The sequence below is a fragment of the Balaenoptera physalus genome (assembly GCF_965194825.1).
Source record: "Balaenoptera physalus genome assembly, chromosome: 14".
Lineage (NCBI taxonomy): Eukaryota > Metazoa > Chordata > Mammalia > Artiodactyla > Balaenopteridae > Balaenoptera > Balaenoptera physalus.
Window position 1 is genome coordinate 6,330,990 of NC_138893.1, and position 20,732 is coordinate 6,351,721.

At 40.1% G+C, this 20,732-nt stretch overlaps 1 protein-coding gene across 6 annotated transcripts in view; it reads left to right on the forward strand.

Annotated features, from left to right (window-relative positions):
• Nucleotides 1-20,732, forward strand: part of LOC309643108 (uncharacterized protein) — a 65,315-nt gene that overhangs the window by 133 nt on the left and 44,450 nt on the right. For 2 of the 6 annotated variants that reach the window (XM_082425522.1, XM_082425523.1), the window contains exon 1: nucleotides 20,647-20,718. The exons of 3 other annotated variants lie outside the window; for them this stretch is intronic. The gene's annotated coding sequence lies outside the window, so the exon portion shown is untranslated. Of the gene's footprint in view, nucleotides 1-9; nucleotides 20,719-20,732 lie in introns of those variants that run through there. One more of the 6 variants, XM_082425521.1, reaches the window with a different exon arrangement.

Below are 20,732 nucleotides of genomic sequence, written 5' to 3' on the forward strand. Positions count from 1 at the left end.
TAAGCTAATAGTACAGTACCTAGCTAACGGTATTTATGAAGGTTAAGGGCGTTTACATTGTAAAAGCACTTAGGATGGCGTCTGGCACATAAATGTTCAGTACGTTTCTTAAGATTACCTTGCCCAGTATACACCGTGCCCACTCCTTTAGAAATCAGCTGGAGAGTTTCTGCCTTGTTGACTGAATTGAGAGATTACTATCTGATATATTCACTCCTGCTGCCCGGACCCTGGATTCTGTCCGTGTCCCAGAGATGTATGTCAAAGCAGTGTGCGTTTTCGACTAGACACAAACCAAGAGAAGCAAAGTGGTACATGAATTTCATTTATGAACGTGGACAGATGTTATTTTAGTTTTGATAAATTTATCTTCTATAATTTAGACAATAAATCTATGTAAACTAAAATAATATCTGTGAGCAGCCTAGTTATTCTCCGGAATGAGGAAAAAAGCAACCTAGCAATTCAGTATTAATAATAAAAACTGTTCCTGTGTAAGAAACTTAAACTTAAGAAGAAAGCACTTTATCATCTCTCAGAAATGCTTTACCTGGAACCAAATATACATTCTCTTATGTGGGCATCCTCATGACATTTTTAGCACAGTATGATCATATGGGTGTATTATTTTATGATGAACTTTTCATAAAAGAATATGTAGTTAACTCTTTTTGATCAATGTCATTTAACTTTTTTTTTTAATAACTTAAGATTTACAGAAGAGTTGCAAAGATAGTTCCCGTATACTCTTCACCCAGTTTCACCTAATTGTTAACATTTATTTATTTATATTTATTTGTCTGCATCAGGTCTTAGTTGCGGCACATGGGACCTTCGTTGCAGCGTGAGGATTTCTCTAGTTGCCCACACACGCGGGCTCAGTTGCCCTGTGGCATGTGAGATCTCAGTTCCCCCACCAGGGATCAAACCCAAGTCCCCTACACTGGAAGGCGTATTTTTAACCACTGGACCACCAGGGAAGTCCCGCTAATTGTTAAGATTTTACATAACCATGGTACATTTACCAAAACTAAGAAAGTGATACGGGTACAATTGTATCAACTAAACTACAGAGTTTATTCACAGTTCATCAGTTTTTCCAGTAATGCGCTTTTACTGATCCAGGATTCAATCCAGGATACCACAGTACATTTAATCATCAAGTCTGTTTGGTCTCGTCCCATCTGCAATAGTTTCGTGGTCTTTCCTTGTCTTTCATTACCTTCAGATGTTTGAAGAATAGTGGTCAGATATTATGAAGAATGTCCCTGACTTTGAGTTTGTCTGATGTTTTCTCCTGATCGGACTGAGGTTATAAATTTTTAGAAAGAATACCACAGAGAGGATGTGTCCTACCTATATATGAGGGGACACATGGTATCAACACAACTTATATTAACCTTGGTTACTTGGTGAAGGTGGTGTTTGACAGGTTTCTCCACTATATCTTTAGGATTTTTCCCTTTCCAATCTATGCTTAGAGGTGGGTTACTAAGTCCAGTGCACTCAGTGGGAGCGGAAATAAGCTCCATCTCAAATTTAGGGTCATATTTTTAAATCACCACACTTAGTAGTAAATTTGGGGGGAGAACCTTTAAGACTATGCAAATATACTATTCCTACTTAGAGTTTTGGCCACTAATTTTAGCTTTCGTTGGTGGATCTTGCCTGCAACAGTTATTACTGTGGTGTTCCAATTGGTGATTTTATATTTCACCTCTTTCTTATATATTTATTAATTGGGGATCCCCTGTAAGGGAAAACTTTCATTTCCAGCATTTATTTATTACATCATTTATTTATATCAGTATGGATATTTATTTTATTCCCAACTATGGTTATTCAACCCACCTTGTCACTCAACCATTGGCACTCTCTGATCTGTCTTCTGTTCTATAATTCTACCCTTTTCAGAACGTCAAATGGAATTATATGTATCTCCTGGGTTTGGCTTAGCAAAATTCATTTAAGATTCATTCATGTTGTTGCTCCCTTTTTTTTTTAGGTCAGTTCCTTTTCCCTCACTCTTTTAATTTCATCCAATACTATTATGTTATTATGTTGCTCAAATTGTTCTGTGTTTGGGCATTGAGAGCTATCGTAGGTTAGCTTTTGGATCCTCTCAAAGTATTCTTATCATTTTTAAGAAATAACAGTTTTATTGCGATACAATTCGTATAACATACAACTCACTCATTTAAAGTGTACAGTTCAGTCGTTTTCAGTGTATGCACAGATAAGAGTGATCATCACCACAGTCAGTTTTAGAGCACTTTCATCAACTCAAAAGAAACCCCATACGCTTTAACTATCATCCCCCTATACCTTCATCTCCCCAATGCCATGCAACTACTAATCTACTGTTGTCTCCATATAAATGGAATCAAACAATATGTGACTTCTTGTGACTGATTTCTTTCACTTTACATAATGTTTTTCAAAGTTCTTCCATGGGCTTCTCTGGTGGCACAGTGGTTAAGAGTCTGCCTGCCAGTGCAGAGGACACGGGTTCGAGGCTTGGTCCAGGAAGATCCCACATGCTGCGGAGCAGCTAAGCCTGTGCACCACACCTACTGAGCCTGTGCTCTAAAGCCCACGAGCCACAACTACTGAGACCGTGCGCCACAACTACTAAAGCCGGCACACCTAGAGCCTGTGCTTCGCAACAAGAAAAGCCACCGCAATGAGAAGCCCACGCACCACAACGTAGCCCCCGCTCACTGCAACTAGAGAAAGTCTGTGCGCAGCAACAACGACCCAATGCTGCCAAATATAAATAAATGAAATAAATTTATAAAAAAAAGTTCTTCCATGTTTTAGCACATATTAATACTTCATTCTTTTTTATGACTGAATAATATTCCCTTGTATAGAATATTTTTGTTTTGTACCACATTTTCTTTATCCCTTCATCAGGTGATGGACATTGGATTGTTTCCACCTTTCAGATATTGTGAATAATGTTGCTATAAACATTCATGTATAACTTTTGCTTGGACATGTTTTCGTTACTCTTGGGTATTTACCTAGGAATTAAATTGGTGATTCACATGGTAACTCTATGTTTAATATTTTGAAGAACTTCCAGACTTTTTTCCACAGTAGCTTCACAATTTTTCATCCTCACCAGAAGTGTATGATGGTTCCTATTTTTCCACATCCTTACACACACTTTTTTTTTGGCCATGCCACGTGGCTTACAGGAGCTCAGTTCCCCGACCAGGGATTGAACCCAGGCCATGGCAGTGAAAGTGCCAAATCCTAACCACTAGACCACTTGGGAACTCCCCTACACAGACTTGCTTTTATCTGATTTTTTATTCTAGTCATCCTAGTGTGTATGAACTACAACTGCACTGTAGTCTTGATTTGCATTTCCCTGATGAATAATGAGGATAAACCTCTTTTCATAAGTTTATAGGCCATTTGTATATCTTCTCAGGAGAAATTTCTATTCAGATCAGTTGCCCGTTTTAAAATTGTGTTATTTTATTGTCCTTTTAGTATTGAGATGTAAAAGTTTTTGGTGTAGTCTAGATGCAAGTGTCTTATCAGATATATGATTTGCAAATATGTAATCCAATTCTTTTTTTTTTTAAACTGATCAAGGCAAATATTTGTTTATTTATTGGCTGTGTTGGGTCTTAGTTGCAGGACATGGGATTTTTCATTGTGGTACGCAGGCTTCTCTCTAGTTGTCGTGTTGGGTTTTCTCTCTCTAGTTGTGGCACGCAGGCTCTCTAGTTGGCGTGCGAGCTCAGTAGTTGTGGCACGCGGGCTTAGTTGCCCCGCGGCATGTGGGATCTTAGTTCCCTTACCAGGGATCAAACCCACATCCTCTGCATTGTAAAGTGGATTCTTTACCACTGGACGACCAGGGAAGTCCTTGTAATCCTGTTCTGTGGGTTGTCTTTTCACTCTCTTGATACTGTCCTTTCAAGCACAAAAGTTTTACATTTCAATGAAGTACAGTTTATATTTTGCTTTGTTGCTTGTACTTTTGGTGTCATATCTAAGAATTCATTGCCAAATCTAAGGTCATGCAGATATACCCCTATGTTTTCTTCTAAGAATTTTATACTTTTAGCTCTTACATTTAGGTCTTTGATCTGTTTTGAGATAACCTTTTCCTATAGTATGAAATAAGGGTTTAACTTTATTCATTTGTAAGTGGCTATCTGGTTGTACTAGCACCATTTTTTTAAACTTTATTGGAGTATAATTGCTTTACAATGTTGTGTTAGTTTCTGCTGTATAACAAAGTGAATCAGCTATACGTATACATATATCTCCATATCCCCTCCCTCTTGCCTCTCCCTCCCACCCTCCCTACCCCACCCCTCTAGGTGGTCACAAAGCACGGAGCTGATCTCCCTGTGCTATGCAGCCGCTTCCCACTAGCTATCTATTTTACATTTGGTAGTGTATATATGTCAATGCCACTCTCTCACTTCGTCGCAGCTTACCCTTCCCCCTCCCCGTGTCCTCACATCCATTCTCTACGTCTACATCTTTATTCCCATCCTTCCCCTAGCATCTTCAGAACCATATATATTTTTTAGATTCCATATATATGTGTTAGCATATGGTATTTGTTTTTCTCTTTCTGACTTACTTCACTCTGTATGACACACTCTAAGTCCGTCCACCTCACTACAAATAACTCAATTTTGTTTCTTTTCATGGCTGAGTAATATTCCATTGTATATATGTGCCACATCTTCTTTATCCATTCATCTGTCGATGGACACATAGGCTGCTTCCATGTCCTAGCTATTGTAAATAGTGCTGCAGTGAACATTGTGGTACATGACTCTTCTTGAATTATGGTTTCCTCAGGGTATATGCCCAGTAGTGGGATTGCTGGGTCGTATGGTAGTTCTATTTTTAGTTTTTTAAGGAACCTCCATACTGTCTTCCATAGTGGCTGTTTCAATTTACATTCCTACCAACAGCCAGCACCATTTTTTAAAGAAATTATTCTTTCCCTATTGAATATTCTTGGCACACTTGCCAAAAATCAGTTGCCCACAGGTGTATGAGTTTATTTCTGGACTCTTAGTTCTATTCTGTTGATCTGTATTTCTATACTTATGTCCATACTGCACTGTCTTGATGCTGCTTCTCTACAGTAAGTTTTAAAATTCATAAGTGTGAGTCTTCCAACTTGTTTTCTTCTTCAAGATTGTTATGGCTGTTCTATGTCCCTTGTTAATCTTTATAAATTTTAGAATCAATTGTCAATTTTTATGAAGAAGCCAGCTGGGATTATGTTAGGAATTGCATCAAATCTGTAGACTAATTTGGGGAGTATTGACATCTTAACAATACTAAGACCTGTGATCTAAAACTTTGGGTTTTTTTGGAACTTCCCTGGTGGTCCAGTGGTTAAGACTCCACACTTCCACTGCAGGGGTCACAGGTTCAATCCCTGGTCGGGAACTAAGATCCCACATGCTCCGTGGCCAAAAAAATAAAATAGAATAGTTTTTTTTCATTTAATTAGATTTTTGTTTCCTTTGATCAGTGTCTTGCAGTTTTTAAGTGCAAGTTTTGTAATTCTTTGTTAAAGTTATCCCTAAGTATTCTATTCTTTTGGTACTATTGTTAAGTAGTATTGTTTCTTTAATTTTGTTTTTAGATTGTTCATTACAAGTGTATAGAAATAGAATTGATTTTTTTATATTGACCTATTATCCTGGCACCTGGTTGAACTCAAGGATTCTTTAGGATTTTATATATACAGGATAATGTCATCTGCAAATAGAGATTTACTTCTTCCTTTCTTTTCCTCTCTTTTCTTTATTTTTTTTTTTGACCACACCCCTTGGCTTATGGGATTTTCGTTCCCCTACCGGGGATCAAATCTGGGGCCCTAGCAGTGAGAGTGCTAAGTCCTAACCACTGGACCGCCAAGGAATTCCTACTTCTTCCTTTCTAATCTGTATGATTTTTATTTATTTTTCTTGCCTAATTGCCCTGGCTAAAGCCTCTAGTATAGGGGTCCCCAAGCCCCAGGCCACAGACTGGTACTGGTCCACGGCCTGTTAGGAACTGGGCTGCACAACAGGAGGTGAGCGGTGCGCGAGCGAGCGAAGCTTCATCTGCTGCTCCCCATCACTCGCATTACCGCCTGAACCATCCCTCCCCACCCCCCCACCGTCTGTGGAAAATTTGTCTTCCATGAAACCGGTTACTGGTGCCAAAAAGGTTGGGGACCACTGCTCTAGTACACAGTTGAATAAAAGTGGAAATAATTGGCATCCTTGAATTATTATTGATCCTAGGGGGAAAGCATCCAGTGTTTCATCATTAAGTATGGTATTAGCTGTAGGTTTACATAGATGCTCTTTACCAGGTTGAGGAAGTTTCCTTTTGTTCCTAACTTGTTGAGAGCTTTTATTATAAAAGGGTGTTGAATTTTGTCAAGTGCTTTTTCTGTGTCTGCTGAGATGGTCATGTGGTTTTTATTTTTATATTATTGATATGATATATGACATAGATTATTAAATGTTAAACCAACCTTGCATTCCTGGGGAAAGTTTCCTCATGATTTATAATTTTTTTGTATGTTATGTAAGATTTAGTTTGCTATTCTTTTGTTGGGGATTATTGTGCCTATATTCATAGGAGATACTTGTCTCTTGTTTTTATTTTTATTTTTTGTCATGCCTTTGGTTTTGTTTTCAGCATAATACCGACCTCACAGAATGAGTTGGGAAATGTACCATCCTCTTCTATTTTTTTGGAAGTGTTTGTGAAGAATTGTTATTGAGTCTTCTATAAATGTTTGGTAGAATTCATAGTGAAACCACCTGGGCCTAGGCTTTTCTTGCTGGTAATTATTGATTAGTGACTTGATCTCTTTACATGTCGTAGGTCTGTTCAGATTGTCCATTTATTCTTCAGTCAGTTTGGATCCTTTGTGTCTTTCTAGGAATTTTTCCATTTGTAGTAAGATACCTAATTTACTGGCATACAATTGTTCATAGTATTTTTTATAATCTTTTTTTATTTGTTTCTGTAAGGTGGATAGTAAATTCCTCTTTTTTATTTCTGATTCTAGTAATCTGAGTCTCCCGTCTCTCGCTTCCTCCCTCCTCCCCTCATCCCCCCATCTATCTAGCTAAGGATTTCTCAGTTTTATTGATCTTTTCAAAGAACTGGCTTTTTGTTTCATTGATTTTCTCTATGATTTTTCTATTCTGTTTTATTAATTTGTGCTCTAATCTTTTATTATCAGTTCTTTCTACTTGCTTCAAGTTTATTTTGCTCTTGCCTTTTAAATGTCTTAATTTGGAAGGTTGGGTTACTGATTTTACACCCATTGAGGAGCCCATGGAGGAACCAACACAGAGTCGCCTCATCAGAACAAAAGGAAATATCACCCAGGAAATTCCCAGAGTTTCAGAAGCACCGTGTCAGGAACCAGGGTCAAAGACGAAATATTAGAAGAGAAATGCTTCTGGTGTTCTTATCACTTAGGAATTTTCAAGTGTTTTAGGAGCCCTGTGCCAGGAACTGGGGGCAGAGACCAAAATATATTTTCCATTATCTCACAGGCCCAAATAAACAAGTCTCATGATGCAGCCCAAGAGATCTTGACAAATTAGGCTAATTGACTCTCCTCTTCCTGCCTTCAACTAGAACTTTAATTTAGTTACCTCCAGATTTATGAGCATTTCTTCTGTGTGGAAGGGTTGTTACGGAAAAATTTTGAATGTATATATATATATATTTTTATAAATGTATTTATTTATTTTTGGCTGCATTGGGTCTTCGTCACTGTGCATGGGCTTTCTCTAGTTGCAGCAAGCAGGGGCTACTCTTCGTTGTGGTTCACGGGCTTCTAATTGCCGTGGCTTCTCTTGTTGCAGAGCACGGGCTCTAGGCACGTGGGCTTCAGTAGTTGTGGCACGTGGGCTCAGTAGTTGTGGCTCGCGGGCTCTAGAGCACAGGCTCAGTAGTTGTGGTGCACGGGCTTAGTTGCTCTGCAGCACGTGGGATCTTCCTGGACCAGGGCTTGAACCCATGTCCCCTGCACTGGCAGGCAGATTCTTAACCACTGTGCCACCAGGGAAGTCCCTGTATGTATGTATTTTTGAATTTTTCAAATATATTGAGCCTAGAATAGGGGTAAAGAGAGAAAGGATAAGGTCCTGGATTGTTCTTGAAACCCAGGTTGCTGTCTTGTGCTCAAGTAGGTCAACTTGGTGACCTCCAGGATGAACCCTTAGGGCCATAGTTACCTGCTATCCTAAGGGAGAGGCTCATAACATTGTGTGAGTGACCATCACAACTATATTCAACATGAACCAAGACATAATTAGAAACACTATTGTTGAGAATATTTGTAAATATATGCATGTGAATCAAGAGTGGCACCACCTTGGCCCTACTGCTCCTACTACATTTGCTTTAAGGGGGAAAACTTGTATGGGCCCTGAGGCCTAGAGTCTCCTCAGGCTTGAGGATTCTCTGAGTTTCTAAGACCCCTGAGGCCCCAAAATCTTGTGGACTAGGCGTGTGAGGGTATATTAAAAACTCTCTCATTGATTTGGTAGTACCAAGAATGCTCCATGGCTGCTGGGAGCCTAGCAACCATGGGGAAAGGGGCAGTGGCTTATGCTTACTTAAAAGCATATGCTACATTCCTGAAGACACTGTCTATCCTCTCAGGATATTGTCTTCCCATTGGCAACATAATTGAGTCTTTAGTAAGCCATTCCACCTTTCAGGTTAGGCCAGCTCCTTCTGGGTAATAGAGTATGTTGTAAGACCAGTTAATTCCATGGGCATGAGCCTTTGTTGTGAAATGAGTTTCTTGACCAGATGCAATGCTATGGGGAATACTATGAGGTTGATAAAACATTCTTTGAGACCACAAGGGGTGGTGCTGACAGAAGCATTACAGGTAGGGAAGGCAAATCCATATCCAGAATGTGTATCTATTCCAGTAAGAATGAATCTCTGCCCTCTCCATAATGGAAGAGGTCAAATATAATCAACCTGCCAGGAGTTAGCTTGCTGGTCCTCCCAGATAATGGTGCCACATCAGGAGTTAGTGTTGATATCTGTTGTTGATGACTGATTAGGCACTTAGCAGTAGCATTAGCCAAGTCAGCCTTGGTAAGGGGAAGTCCATGTTGTTGAGCCCATGTATAGTGTCTCTCCCTGCCACCACGGCCACTTTATTCATGGGCTTACTGAGGCCACAATCACTGTGGTAGATGGGGAAAGAGGCTTGCAGACATCCACAGAGCATACTGTTTTGTCCACCTGATTGAGTGCCTTTTATAGCAGGTGGCCTTTGGTGGACATTAACTATTAATCCACAAACTGTGAAGGATCTAAGATTTTCATCTTACTTGCAAGCTAACAAGTTAGCCTGCCATATATATAAAACTGTGACAGGCTAACATATTAGCTGCAAAAAGGGTAAAATTGCAGATACACACTTACACACACACACACACACACACACACACACACACACACGCAGAGAAAACTCAAGGTCTCTGGGTCAGAGATAAAGGCAGTTTACTACTCCCTGCTTTTGCTGGGAGCTAGAGTAACTTCACAGCACTGATTCCCTGAACTCCAGTTCCCATGGGGCAACACAGTGAAGGCCAGTTGGTGCCTATATATGCAGCGTAGTGCATTACAAGGGAGAAATACTGAAATTATAAACTGATTTTGTATAGGACAACTTGTGTCTTTCAGGGGTGCAGGGGAAGTGTCTTTGCTCTGGAATGTAAGCACATCTTCTCTGGGAGGGGAAGGAGAAGTCTTTTTCCTTATTACCGTGGATTTTCTCCAGGGAGGGGGGTGTTACTAAGCCTTACAATCCTGAAATTTCTCCTTAAACAGACATTGTTAATTGGTTGTAAATGCCTTTGCTCAGAGGATCCAGACCATACAGAAATGTGATATTCATGGAGAACTGCCTCCCCTAAAGTCTACCCCTTGTTTCTTCAGAGTTTTAGACCCTGGTGAATTCCCATGTGAATTTCACCATTATTAATCTGACCAGTACTAGCTGGGACCAAATCTGTTCAGTGTTTCTCATGAACACATAATTAAGATTATTGTCAATGGGACTCCAAGCAGCAAGATGAGGACAATCTGTAGTATTGACCTCAGCCATGCTCCTAAAGGTCATGATTCTAGCCACCTTCACAAATCTCATGAGCCTTCAGGGTCTACCTTCAAACCAGGTTCGAAGGAAAGATTCTGTATTGAACTTTATAGTTGGCCCAAGGCATTAACCCAGGATGTGTTAGCAATCACACAGACACTACCTTGGTCTGCAAGGAGGTCTGGGTTGAGTCTGTCATTCATAATAACCCTGTTCAGTAATGAGGCTAAACTGAATGCCTTCCAAGTCCAAACTGGTGTCATTGATTATTTCATATTTTGTAGCGGAATTATTCCCATTGTAGGTAATACTGCCCATATTGTACGCAAGAGTAATGAGCCAGTTAACCCTCTGAGAATCTCACCCAAATAATTAAAGGTAACTTGGTTCTCCACAGTCATCCGAGACCTACATGATCTACTGGAGGTATTTTCTCAAACACTTGACGGTATCTTATAACTACCTCTAAGGCGCAAGTCACCGTGTTTTGAGGAGGGAGGCAAGCCAATGCTTATCTCCACAGAGGAAGTAAAACCCAGAGGGCTTACATGATGCCTTGGAAACAACTTTTGTTTACAATTCTTGGGACCTCCCCAGGTGGGACATATATCAATCAGGCTGCACTGATTGACAGTGCCTCCAGTGTGACCTTAGGATCAGAGTTGAGTTCAGTCCTTGTTTTTAGAAGGATCACCTGAGAGCAGTCTGTTCACTGCTCTCAGGTGAAGCAGACAAGTTCACTCTGTCTTGTTTATTCACACCACCAGCTGGGTGGCATTCATCCACTCAGTGGAATCGCTAAGAATTGAGATAGGGATAACATTCATAAGCGTTAACAAGTGTTTTACATGGAGTTTTAGGAGATGGGCCATCACCTGCTGACTTGTACTCAGAGCTGTGGGGTGGAAGCTGGCAAGCTCAAGCATTCAGTTCAAACATAAGGCACTTTCAACAGTTTTGGGTAGTTGCACCAAGGAATTTTCTTTTCTTTTTTTCTTTTTTCTCAAAGAAGGCTCTTAGTTCAGTTCTGAAAGACTAATGAAAGATCATTAATGGCTCTCCCAACCTTGTACCTCATAGGATCTAAGATATTCCCTCTCCAGGTGCCTGAGATTTTGCTCTTCCTCCACTGCCACGAAATCTGTGTCTTATTCTAGTAGCTATAAACACTTTTTTCCCCAGTCATCCTCTGCTTGCATCTTGACCTTTCATACAGAAAGTTTAAATGAACAAAAGCATCTTCATAGAAGTTAACAGAATTAAGTTTGAACCCTCTAGGCTTCATTTTGGCCAAGCTGTCACTAAGAGGACGTGCCAACCAGGCTGGCCTGGGGTTGCTAGCAGGAGAAATAACAAGACATTGTGCCCAGAGTGGTCAGGTCAGAATCCTGAATTTTCAAAATAGGTCTACATAGTCTCCTAGGATTCCCTACTCCTTTCACCTTGATCATTATCCAACAAGTGGCCAAGAGGACCAACCTACCATACTTACTGTGTGAGTCAATAAGAGATGAGGGAGATAAAGTCAGATTACCAGTCTGTGTTGAGTACCTTTTGCCATAAAAAGATGCAGATTGTCAAACTGGAAATAGTCCAGAAAGCCAAATACGTGAAATGGATTCATGTGGCTGGAGTCAGTTAATCTATAACCTGAAAAAATGTCAACAGTGGTAAGGTTCCAGATAGCCCCCAGAAGAGGTCAAATGTTGAAGTAGGCATCTGCCAGGAGTGGGCAGGGAGGCCATGCTCCATGCGATGTGGGCTCAGCACCGAGAGACAAGTGAGTCATCTTTTGGCAGGAGTCACAAGTGTGGCATGCAGCAGTAGCTTCTGCATCAGAAACAGCCTTTTCCTTTGTGCCCAGTCTGTGGAGGTGGACACGTTTCCATGTTCAGAAAGGCAATGAATCCAGGCAACGATTGTCGCAACCTGGGTGCTGCGGACCAATCCAGTTGGTTTTGTCAGAGAGCGAGCTCTTCTTGTGGGCATTTACATGAGTGACTCAAACAGTTCCATCACCACCCACAATTTATTTCCAATTTCATGGCCCCAAAGAGTGTTTTCTTTACTCTGTAATAGAAAAAAAAAAAAAAAAAAGAAGTCTATGTTCAGCCCACAGTATGAGCAACCGTAAGCCCTTTTGGTCTGCATAGCTGGTTAAGCTGGTTCTAAGGCTGCCAGTGGACACTGCTGAGTTTCAGTCTAGCTGGAGCATTAGTAAACCGGGCCCAAGCAGTCAGAGAACCATCTGTGGAATGAGAGCCCTGAAGAGCTAGTGACTTCGGTTTTGTCTGAGGCAGCACAGGGGGAGATAATATTTCCTCCACAGGGGTAGCTGCAACTTACGTAAAGCTGAGATGCTGCTGCATTTTCCAATATACATGTCCATGTGACAAATGAGGGTTTTTTTCGGTCCCTTCCCATCTTATCAGTCATGGACTTCAAGCTTACTCATCCCCAACATGGACATATGAGGCTGGAGAATCACCAGGTCTCTAAGGATCAGGCATTCAGTTTTGACACACAGCTCAGTAGCAAGGTAATAGCTGGAGTAGCCACGCCAAAACCTCAAGTCCAAAACCATAAGGAATATCAATCCCTTCACCAGAGGCCCCAATAGGCAAAGTTATCAGTGTCAGAGACTTGTTCTGTCTCCAGTTTCCAAAGAATGCAATAAGGTGAGGGGAACTCATGCTAAATCATGACCCAATCACTGGCGGCTAATCACAGGCGAGTCGGTCCCACTAACATTCTTCTCTAGCCACAGCTCTTCACCCATGGGATAATGCCCTCTGGTACGTATGAGACAGGGAATTACAGCTTATGATATCCTACTATAATTCAAGTGCAAAAACAATAGTAAAAATGTACATCGAATCAGTCCAACTGGCCCCACCCACAAAGTCACTTTTACGTTTTTTCTTCGAAGTGCCTCAGTTGAACTCAGGTGGGTTTTTTTCTACAGGAGCTTGATATCTACGTGTCACAGGCTTTAGCAGCTTCCAGATCTTGCTACCTCTTGGTTGGGAGTTTGAAGAAGAGGCTTGAGGGTTGGAGAGTATTGAATGCTAGGTTGAGGAGATGGCTGAAGCACATGAGGAGGCTTAATTTTTCTCTTTGGTGCGTATCCCAGGGCTCATCACCTCCCCTGTGCACCTCCCAGCATCTGGGGAGTGCTGGGCTCAGGGGCTTTTTCTTTATGCCCCCTCACATGAAACCACAGCTCTGCCCCATATTCCATGGCACCTTCTGCCACCTGCGTCCAGTGCCTCTTTCCCCCAAGGGACCAGGTAGGATGGTGACTAGGCTGCCTGTGTCTAATTTAGCTGTAAAAGCATAAGACCCTTTCTTGCCTGAAGTCTCCCAGCATATTCAGATATATCTATAGGACCTTTGATCCCCTTAGGGACAGGGGGACCTCGGCCCCAGTTTGAAGCAGTTGAGGTTAGGGTAGACGGAGGATGAGGGATCAGTGAGGCATGCAGAAAGTATCTCCGCACCAGCGAGACACATTTACTTTCAGGTTTGAGCATTGCAGCAGCTGCTTACAGCTCACTCCACCCAAATCCCTCCACCAGCTCTAGAGACTCCTTAACTCTTCTTCCTTTTCCCACCTGAAGGAGAGAACGGATAACAAAATCATAAGTCAAGATGCTTGTTTCAGTCCTAATTCCTGGTACTTGGTCAGCAACCACTTTCCCTGTGTTCAGCCTTCTAATCCATTAACATGGTATGTCTTTCCATTTATTTTGATCTTCTTTGGTTTTTTTTTATTAAAATTTTGTAATTTTCAGGATAAGTTGCTGGGTTTGTTATGTTTACACCTAAATATTTCATTTTCCATGGAGTAATTGTAAATGGTATTGTGTTTTTCAGTTCAGTTTCCACATGTTCCTTGTTAGTATATGGAAATGTGATAGGTTTTTGTATCCCGTGATCTTTTTTTTTGTTTGTTTAATATTTATTTATTTTTGGCTTTGTCAGGACTTAGTTGCAGCACATGGGATCTTTCACTGCAGTGCACGGGCTCTTCCTTGTGGCACGCGGGCTTCTCTCTAGTTGTGGTGTGTGGGCTCAGTAGTTGTGGCGCACAGGCTTAGTTGCCCCATGGCATGTGGGATCTTAGTTTCCTGACCAGGGATCAAACCTGTGCCCTCTGCAGTGGAAGCGCAGAGGCTTAGCCACTGGACTGCCAGGAAAGTCCCTGTATTTGCTTATTAATTCTCAAAAGATTTTTGTAGATCCTTGGGATTTTCTACATAGACAATCTACAATATACAATGCCATTTGCAAACAGGGATAAATTTATTTCTTTTTTTTCCCCCAAAACTGTATGCCTTTTATTGCTTGTGTGTCTGTATGTATGCCTTATTGTACCATCTGGTATTGATACTTCCAGTATTATGTTGAATAAGCATGGTGAATGATATCCTTGCCTTGTTCCTGATTTTAGGGGGAAAGCATTCAGTCCTTCAACACTAACTGTAATGTTAAATGTAGGATTTTTGTAGATAATTTTAATCAGGATGAGGCAGTTCCCCTCTATTCCTAGTTTTCTGAGAGTTTTTTTAATCATGAATAGTTGTTGGATTTGATCAACTGCTTTTTCTGAATCAACAGATATGATCATATGACTTTTCTTCTTTAGCCTGTTGATATGGTGGATTACACTGATCGATTTTTGATTTGAACCAGCCTTGCATACCTAGAATAAACTCCACTTGGTTATGGTGTATAATTCTTTTTATACATCATTGGATTCATTTTGCTAGTATTTTGTTAAGGATTTTTGCATCTAAGTTCATGAGAAATACTTGTCTATAGTTTTATTTTTGTACTGTCTTGATTTGATATTGATATCAGGATAATACAGATCTCATAAAATGAGGTGGGAAGTGTTCTCTTCTGTTTTCTGGACAAGAATGTGTATAATTGATATAAATTTTTCTTTAAATTTTTTGTAGAATTCTCCAGTGAAATCATCTGGGTCTGGAGTTTTCTTTTTTAAGGGGATTTTTAAAGGACAAATTCAATTTTTTTTAATGATTGTAGGACTATTTAGATGTCTATTTCATCTTGGTTGAGTTTTGGAAGTTTGTAGTTTTTAAGAAATTGATCCATTTTTTTCTAAGTTGTTGAATTTGTGCTTATAAAGTTGTTCACAGTATTCCCTTATTATCATTTTAATGGATAAAATGAGCTATAGTGATATTCCCTGTTTCTTTAATCACATTGATGATTTGTATCTATTTTTAGATTTGTTAGTCTTGTTAGAGGTTTACCAGTTCAATGGATTTTTTTTTTTTTTTTTTTTTTGAGGAACCAGCTTTTTCTTTCATTGATTTTCTCTATTGTTTTCCAGTTTTCAATTTCATTGATTTCTGCCCTGTCTATAGTATTTCCTTTGTCTGCTTGCTTTGGGCCTATTTTGCTCTCTTTTTATTTTTTTAAGTTTCTTGGAGTAGAAACTTAGATAATTGATTTCAGATCTTGCCTTGTTTCTAATATAAGCATTTAATGCTATAAATTTCTCTCAATCCTGCTTTAACTATCTCACATATTTTGGTAGGCCGTATTTTCATTTTCATTCAGTTCTATATATTTTTAAAATTTCCTTTGAGACTACCCTTTTTATCAACTGATTATTTAGATATGTTGTTAAATTTTCAAGTGTTCAGAGATTTTCCTATTGTCTTTCTGTTACTGATTTCCAGTTTTATTACATTATGATCAGAGAAGATATCTGTATAATTTTAGTCATTTTAAATTTGATGAGGCTTATTTTATGACTCAGTATGGTCTCTCATAGTGAATGTTTCATTGATACTTGAAAAAATATATATATTCTGTTGATTTTGGGTGGAGTGTTCTATATATGTCGCTTAGGTCCTGTTAGTTGATTGTCATTCAGTTCTGTATTCTTACTGATTTACTGTTTAGTAGTTCTAAGAGTAGGTCTAAGAGTTGAAGTCTTGAGCTATAATTGTGGATTTGTCTGTTTCTCCTTTCATCTCTATTATTTGTGGGGAATATCAATTCAAATGACAGTAAATTTCCCAGTATCTTTTCTCTCTGCTTTCAAGATTTTTTTCTTTGTCTTTAGTTTTTAGAAGTTTAATTGTGATGTAACTTGGTATTGATTTCTTTGGGCTTATTTTATCTGGGATTTGCTCAGCTTCTTGTATGTTTATGGTTTAAAATTTCTTTTTGCCAAATCTGTGAAAGTTTCAGCCATTATTTCTTCAAATACTTTTTCAGTTCCTCTCTCTCCTCTCCTTCAGGTATGTTAGCTCTTTTATTGTTACCTCACAGATCCCTGAGACTGTTCATTTTTTTAAAAGTCGATTTCCTCTCTGTTGTTTGAACTGAGTAAATTTTATTGATCTGCTCTCGAATTCACTGATTCTGTCTTTTTCATTTCCACTCTACTATTGATCCCACCCAGCCATTTGAAAAACATAGTTATTGAGTTTTTTCAGTTCTCTACTTTCCATTTTGTTCCCTCTCTCTCTCTCTCTCGCCCTCCCTACCCTCTCTCTAACATATCTGTTTGCTGAGATTTTTCTATTTTTTCATTGGGTTTCAGGCATATTTGTAATTTTGATGATAGTTGCTTTAAAATCCCAATCAGACCATTCCAACATTTAATTCATCTCAATGTTGGTTTCTGTCTTTTTTCATTCAAGTTGTTATTGTCCTAGATTTTGTTATGATGAGTGTTTTGTAATTGTATCCTGGAAAATCTGGATATTATATTTCGGGACTCTGGAACCTATTTAATTTCCTTTTTTAACAGGCAGTCCCCTTGTTTAGTTGTAGCATGAAATGTGGGTTGGGAGTGTCTGTTGTACTTCTTGCTGGGCTTTGCTGATACTACCCTGGAAAAAGTGGAGTTCTGACGCCCATTGCCTTGTTGTAGATGGGTGGGGTACATGGTCAGCCCCTGCCTCAGTCTCACTGACATCCTCCTTGTAAAAGTGGGGCACTGACTCACACAATCTCATTGTCTCCAGTTGAGCATGTAAGCTCAGCTCCCTGCTGGGCCTTGCTGATACCAGGGGAGCAAGAAAGCTCAGTACCTGCCTTCCACACATAGTTCTGCTTCTCTGATGCTGAGCTGTGGAGGCTCAGCTCCTACTGTGCCACCTGACGCTAAAGAGGTGGGAAGTGGAATGTTGACTAGTTGTCCCTTGCATAACCTTGCTCTGCCTCATTGTTGCCCGTGGGGGTAGAACCTTAGCTGCTCACTGAGCTCCCCTGACATTAGGCTGTTGGAGGCACCAAACTGCTGACCAGCCCTTCTTTATATTGCCTTATTTAATCTCATTGCTGCCAGGTAGCTAAGTAGGTTCAGCTACCCACTGGGCCTCACTGACACCAACGATGGAAAGAAAGTGGAGTGCTGAGTTGAATTGCCTTGTTCAGTCTCATGGATGGCAGTTACAGGTGGAGGCTTAGCTCACCACTGGAGTCCTCTGTCATTACCCTGGCAGGGGAATCAAAACACCACTTGCTTTCACTAGGTGAGAGATGAAAAAATCAGCTCCTGGCTCAGTCCCATTGACACTACTGTGGTAGGTTAATCAGAGCACCTTCTGCTTCTTGTTGAGGGGGGGATGGAAGATCAACTCCCTGCTTGTGTTGTCCATATCACTGAGCAGGGGAATTTGAAACACTGCCTGCTTCCACCAGGAAGGGAATGGGGGATTAGTGGGGAATCAGAGCACCACCATCTGCTACCACACAGCAGGGGGTGGGTGAGTGGATTCTGTTAGACCACTCTTTTCTTGGTCCTTTGGCTAGAGGGAAAAGGCTTGGTTTTTGTTTTGTTTTGTTTATGGTCTTTTGTGGGCTTCTGCAGTACCCTGTCTGAGATATATGGGAGGTAATAAGAAAACCAATGGAAATCACCACCATTGCTCTAGCGGTACTAGATGCCTTGGTAGGCCCATAGGCAGTTTGCCTTCTTTCTACCTTTCAGAGCCTTCTGTGGTTGCTTGGTGTGTTATGTCCAGCATACATGATAGTTTGATTAATTGTGATGTTTCTGCATGTCATGGATTACAAACATCCCATTTACCACTGGCAAGGAGAGCAGCATTGCACTCAAACAGAAAGGCACAGCCAAACCAATACTAAAATGCCATCTTTGCATGGGTATCTCCTGAGATCACTCCTGGTACCAAGTCTGTATTGATCAGAGCCAAATCACAGTACTTAGTAATTAGTAATTTGAGCTGGGAAATTTTAATATAAGGAATTATTAATTATAACAGCAGATTGCAGTATTGAAGGATTCACTAGTAAGAAATAATGAGAACTCTAAAGAATAGGATTTGCCTGTAATAATTGTAAAAAATATTGGAACTATGCTTTACATATTCTTGTGAACTACAATTTTTATTGAAAAACATGCCATGTAAACCACTCCCACTTGTGAGTTAGTATATATACATTATTACTTTCATTTACTATCTGCTGTTCCTTGTTATGCATTAACACAGTTTATTTTTAAGTTGCTTTCAACTGTTTATTGTGAACTAATTTGCAAAGCACATGTGATGGCTAATTTTATGTGATAGCAACTCTTTTTGTATGTTAAACCACTCTCGCATTCCTGGAATAAATGCCACTTGGTCATGGTGTATAATCTTTTTTTAAAATATGCTGTTTAATTTAGTTTGCTAGTATTTTGTTGAGGATTTTTCGATCTATAGTGACAAGGAATTTACATCCGAAGTTGTTTTTGTGACGTCGTCTTTTTTTTAAACAAGGATAATGCTAGCATCATAGAATGAGTTAAGTAGTGATCTCTCCTTTGCTATTTTATGAAAGTTTGGGAAATTCTTTAAATATTTGGTAGAATTCACCGATGAAGCCATCTGATTCTAGACTTTTCTTTGTTGGGGGTAGGGGTTTGATTACTAATTCAATCTCTTGTTATGGATCTGTTTAGATTTCTATTTCTTCTTGAGCCAGTTTTGGTAATTTGTGTGATTCTTAGAATTAACATTGTCTTATGATTACTGTTGGTGCATTTGTCTTTTAAATTACATGAGAAACAAAAAGAGGAGTTACTTTTTTTTTTTTTCTTTTCCCTCCTCTTTTTTACTATTGTGGTACTGTTGCACCTTCTGGTTGTTGATTCATCTATATTTTTATTTTTATAGTCTTTCTAACATATCTGTTAGTTTTCTAGTCTAATTTTATTTTTTAGTTCGTTATTGTTCTCTCTTTTTTTTTTTTTTTGCCACCCCACGCAGCTTGCAGGATCTTGGTTCACGAGCCGGGTCAGGCTGAAGCTCCTGCGATGGGAGCTCTGAGTCCGAACCACTGGACTAACAACAGTGAACCTCAGACCCCAGGGAATATTCATCAGAGTGAGGTGTCACGGAGGTCCTCATCTCAGCACCACCAGTGAGACAGGAACGCAATCCCACTCATAAAAAAGGAGGAGTTACTAACAAAGAAACACAACAGCACTTGTTTTTATATTTGCCTATGTAGTTATCTTTACTGGTATTCTTTATTTGTTAATATGGCTTTGAGTTACTGTCTAGTGTTGAGTATCCTGCCTTTTCAGGCTAACAGACTTAGTTTAGAATTTCTTGTAGGGTAGGTCTACACTGACTTAGCTTGGACCAAACTTTAATCAGGCTTCTCTCGCCCTCACAAGCCCCTGAATTTTGGCTGTCCCCCAGTGTGACCATGCACAGAAATACAGAATATATCCTCCCATCCCTTAACAGCTCATTCCAAAAAGGGCTTAACAGAGTCAGACAAATTTCCAGTCAGACTACCCCATCACGCTGTTTGTTCACCTCCTCCACTCACTCAATTTCCTCTCGAGCTCCCGCTAATCCTTCTTATTCCTCCCTAGAAAAGAAAAGCCTTTTTCTATTTAATTTTGAGACGCTTTCCGATCCTTAAGTCAGGGCATTATTTCTATTACAATTGTCTTTTTTAGAAGCGTCTCTTTACCCGAAGCCTGGATTTATTTTTGATATCCAACGCGCCATCTTGCTTATCTTTTTCACTGCTGAGAGAAATGCTACCATTTACTGTTTACTTTTAAACAGTATCATCTTATTGCTAGTATTTCCTAGTATTTAATTCATTTAATTTCTTAGTATTTAAAGTAACTTTCCTGTTCATATTCATAATTCACATTGATTTACAACTTTGCTTCCTTGGGTAGCCTGGTGTTTAAAAGGCACACTGGCTGTGAGACTGTTTTTCTGAGGTACTAGAAGAACTCAGGGCTGCATACAGTAGAAGTGATAACCCTAACCCACAATCTCTGAATTGCTAAGGAACAAAAATGTTACCGAAATTCTTTCAAGGTACTGGGCGAGCAGGCTTCTGGGAAATGGAGTCTGGAAGTTCGTGAGCTCACCGCGCATGGTCGTGGGAACCGCTCTCTTTTTTTGCGGCTCCTTCTGCGCATGTGTAATAGCCTGGAGGCTCTGCCTCTGGAAAGCCTCGGGGGGACTGTGGCAGAAGGTCACGGAGCGTCCGGGTCTGCGCGCTGCTCAGGGAGCTGGTGCGGCCGTAGTGGGAGTGGCGGGCGAGGCAGAAGGGTTGGGCGAGGGCC